The 4,452-nt window shown below is 48.6% G+C and overlaps 1 non-coding gene across 1 annotated transcript; it reads right to left on the bottom strand.

The window, feature by feature from the left end:
- Positions 1-4,378: 4,378 nt before the first annotated feature.
- TRNAN-GUU (transfer RNA asparagine (anticodon GUU)) lies at positions 4,379-4,452 on the bottom strand. Its single transcript has one exon. It is a non-coding gene; the product is annotated as a tRNA-Asn (tRNA).

The raw sequence follows: 4,452 nt of genomic DNA, 5'->3' as shown, positions 1-4,452 counted from the left end.
TCGCGTTTGTCCTTTTGGACCGACTCTCCCCACCCGCTGGTTCCAGCTCTGGCCTCACCGACCGCCGCGGAGCGGAGAGAGGGCAGCGCTAGCGGCTCAGACGGCCGGGTGAAGGCGGAGCAAAGAACCCAAGAAATACTGGAGCCCAGCGAGTGTTCAGCTTCCCTCGACCCCCACCTATCCTCCCAGCTCCGGCCGGGGCCGTCTCAGGGGCGCTGTTTCTGCGAGCGGAGGGGAGCAAGGCGCGGCTGGGGCACTCGGCATCAAAGGCGACGAGAAGAAGGCCATTTATATCGAGCTTTGTGGCTCGATCCTTTAGCGCCTTTGCCTGTTAACCGGAAGGTTGGTGCTTCTAAGCCTACCACGGATAACTTTCTCCTTGTACCTTTTGGGTAAGTACTCCAAGGTTCTGTGGTTCTTTCTACTCTGCTCTTCCTTTCCCAAAAATGCCTCCTTCACTACCCTTTTGTCCCTCGTTTCTGGACCTAAACCAAGAGCAGGTTGCCGGGTCAGGGTCACTGGGAGTCCAGAATATCCTGAAAGAGTGCAACTAGCAACTGTATCTCTTCACGTTTCTCCTTCACAGTGCACGTTATAAACCCTAAAATCTTCCGTTATTTTGAAAAATCTGTCCCATATTTCTAAGAGATTTAAATTTAAAATCTTATATTTTTCCTTCACCCCTTTGTGTAAATCCAGATTTCCAGCTGGTGTCAGTGTTGTTCTTCCTGGAGGACTCCTTTAACATTTCTTGTGATGTAGCTGATGAAATCTTTAAACATTTTTATGTCTCAGTTCAATTCAGTCTCTGTCTTGGCCGGTTCTTAGCAACCCCATGGATTGCAACATGCCAGGCTTCCCTGTCCATCCCCAACTCCTGGAGTTTGCTCAAACTCATGTCCATCAATCCTACCATGTCATGCCATCCTACCATCTCATCCTCTGTCATCCCCTTCTCCTCCTGACTTCAGTCTTTCCCAGATCAGGGTCTTTTCCAATGAGTCAGTTTTTCCCATCAGGTGGCCAGAGTATTGAAGCTTCAGCTTCAGCATCAGTTCTTCCAATGAATATTCAGGACTGATTTCCTTTGGGATGGACTGGTTTGATTTCCTTGCAGTCCAAGGGACTCTCAAGAGTCTTCTCTAACACCACAGTTCAAAAGCATCAATTCTTCAACGCTCAGCTTTCTTTATAGTCCAACTCTCACATCCATACATGACTACTGGAAAAATCATAGCTTTGACTAGATGGATCTTTGTTGGAAAAGTAATGTCTCCACTTTTTAATATGCTGTCTAAGTTCGTCATAGCTTTTCTTCCAAGGAGCATGTGTCTTAGTTTCATGGCTGCAGTCACCATCTGCAGTGATGTTGGAGCCCAAGAAAATACAATCTGTCACTGATTAGATTGTTTCCCCAGCTATTAGCCATGAAGTGATGGTACCAGATGCCATGATCTCGGTTTTTTGAATGTTGAGTTGTAAGTCAGCTTTTTCACTCTCCTCTTTCACTTTCATCAAGAAGCTCTTTAGTTCCTCTTCACTTTCTGCCATAAGGGTGGTGTCATCTACATATCTGAGGTTTTTGATATTTCTCCCAGCAGTCTTGACCAGCTTGTGCTTCATCCAACCCGGCATTTCACATGATGTACTCTGCATAGAAGTTAAATAAGCAGGGTGACAATATACAGCCTTGATGTACTCCTTTCCCAATTTGGACCCAGTCCATTGTTCCAGGTCCAGTTCTAACTTTTGCTTCTTGACCTGCATACAGGTTTCTCAGGAGGCAGGTAAGGTGGTATGGTATTCCCATCTGTTTCAGAATTTTCCACGGTTTTCTGTGATCCACACAGTCAAACACTTCCTTTGACGAAAGTCTTAGTCAATGAAGCAGAAGTAGATGTTTTTCTGGAATTCTCTTGCTTTCTCTATGATCCAAAAGATGTTGGCAATTTGATCTTTGGTTCCTCTGCCTTTTCTAAATCCAGCTTGAACATCTGGAAGTTCTTGATTCACATACTGTTGAAGCCTAGCTTGGAGAATTTTGAGCATTACTTTGCTAGCATGAGAAATTAGTGCAGTTGTGCAGTGGTTTGAACATTCTTTGGCATTGCCTTTCTTTGGGACTGGAATGAAAACTGACCTTTTCCAGTCCTGTGGCCACTGCTGAGTTTTCCAGATTTGCTGGCATATAGAGTGCAGCACTTTCACAGCATCATCTTTTAGGATTTGAAATTGCTCAGCTGGAATTCCATCACCTCCACTAACTTTGTAGTGGTGCTTTCTAAGGCCTACCTGAACATGCACTCCAGGATGTCTGGCTCCAGGTGAGTGATCACACCATCATGACTATTGGGTCATTGGATCTTTTTTGTATAGGTCTTCTGTGCATTCTTGCCACCTCTTCTTAATATATTCTGCTTCTGTTACGTCCACACTGGTTTTGTCCTTTATTGTGCCATCTTTGCACAATATTCCTTTGGTATGAAATATTCCTTTGGTATCTCTAATTTTCTTGAAGAGATCCCTAGTCTTTCCCATTCTATTGTTTTCCTCTCTTTCTTTGCATTAATCACTGAGAAAGGCTTTCTTATTCTTTGAAATCTCACCTCTGACAGCCAGCCCTAGGTCAAGTGCTCTGAGGTCCAGGCTCAGTGTGACATTTAGGAACTCAGTGCAGAAACTCTTCTGCATTGGATCTTGATGCAAAATACAATTCTGATCTGAGCATGAAGAGGAAGTCTCCTGTGAGTACAGATATGGAAAGAGTTTTCACTGACCGGTAATCAAACTCAGGCCACAGAGGGGTGGACACCAAATCCTAGCCACTAGACCACCAGGGAGCTGTACACAAAAGATCACTTAGTGCCTCCAAGTGAAAATCGAGAGTGTAAAAGATGAAACCAGAGATGCAGAGAACAGGAAATTGCCCAGCAGACCAAAGCTGTGTGGAGATGTGCAAGGCTCCCAGCCCTTGACCAGCTGCTGATTGCTCTTCAAATCCCCTTTCCTGGGGGACGCTGCTGTTTCTGAAACCAGGCCACAAAGTATCTAATTGGGTCCCTGCTGGTCTGGCTCTAGCTCTGTGTGCTGCCATGCTGCTCTCTTTGGGAATCTCGGTTTTCCCTGAGTCAGGCGCTGACTTGGCTTTGACCGGGTGATGAGCAGATCCGTCTACCTCCAGATCTCTGACCTGGCCTTGGAGCCTCTCCTGATGACCTCACGGGTACCAATTCCTTTCCCTCTGCAACCGTGTCAGATCGCGCAGCCTTAAATTCTTCATTTCCGTGTCTTTGGCTGGAGCCCACGGTGAGACCTGGGTGCGATCTCTTTTCTTCTACCAGGAAAATAAGACTGCTCCTCAAGTGTGCTGAGGTGGAAAAAGCAAGTGAGCTTCAGGGGAATGAGCTCCTTTGTTTTCAGTGACAATCTATGAACATGGGAAAGAGATCCAGGACCCCGACAGGAAGCCGAAGGGGTTTCTGGACATAAAGGTGACCCAAAGTCAGCCTTGTCCTTCCCCCCGGAATGAACTGGGCCTGGACTGCACACCAACTGGGAGCAGAGAAAGGAGGGCTGCTTTCTTGTGCTGAGTAGACTTTCAGATGGTCACCAACTTCTCCTACAGCTGCGTCAGCTTCCTCACCCTGTGCCTTTCGCGCCTTTTCCTTTTGCCAATGAGAACGCAAATCTCAAGGGAAAAAAGCGATCTGTTTCCGCCTGGTTTCAAACTGGGGACCTTTACACGCGTGAGGCGAACACGATAACAGCTACACTACGGAAGGGGGACAATCGCTGCCATTGAACACTGAATCCAGGAAAACCCATGGTTACGCCGCCGCTATTCAAGCCACCAACTTTTAACATTCATGCAGAAATCTCGGAGCCCTAAGCTCTCTCAGGCACGGAGACAGCGGCTCCCGAGGGCCCTGCTTTAGGGTTCCTCATCTCCCCTGAAGTGAGGCCCCTCGGGCCCCCACAGGTTGCCTTCGGTGTCCCTCACCCAACGCCAAGTCCTCAGACCATCAGCTGTGCACCCAAGAGCAGAGGTTGCCCTCACCGACTCCCCAGCTCCCGGAAGCCTCAGGAGGTGGGGGTGGGGTGGGAGTGGGTCCGAAGCCCAGGAGACCTTGCAGCCCAGCATTGTGGACGCCACCCCTCCCGGGTTGCGGACCTCAGTGGCCCTTTTCACAGTGCCGTCCTTCAGCACTCTGGGCTCTCAGGAATGACCGACGGCTTCCAATTCCAATCCACTCAGAAGCACCCCCCTCTCCCCGCTGCTCCTTTGCACCTGACTCCTGTGCTCTTTCCCTGCAACACTTCTCCGGTGTCCTCTTGGCAAAAGGGAGTCTCTTGGGTGTTCTCTAAAATCTCACCCTGCCGTCCCTGGGTGGGCTTGAACCACCAACCTTTCGGTTAACAGCCGAACGCGCTAACCGGTTGCGCCACAGAGAC

Source organism: Giraffa tippelskirchi, chromosome 5, assembly GCF_054371585.1.
Source record: "Giraffa tippelskirchi isolate mGirTip1 chromosome 5, T2T-mGirTip1v1.2.pri, whole genome shotgun sequence".
Taxonomy (NCBI): domain Eukaryota; kingdom Metazoa; phylum Chordata; class Mammalia; order Artiodactyla; family Giraffidae; genus Giraffa; species Giraffa tippelskirchi.
Note: the sequence above shows the minus strand (reverse complement) of the source record. Positions and strands in the feature narration are given on the sequence as shown.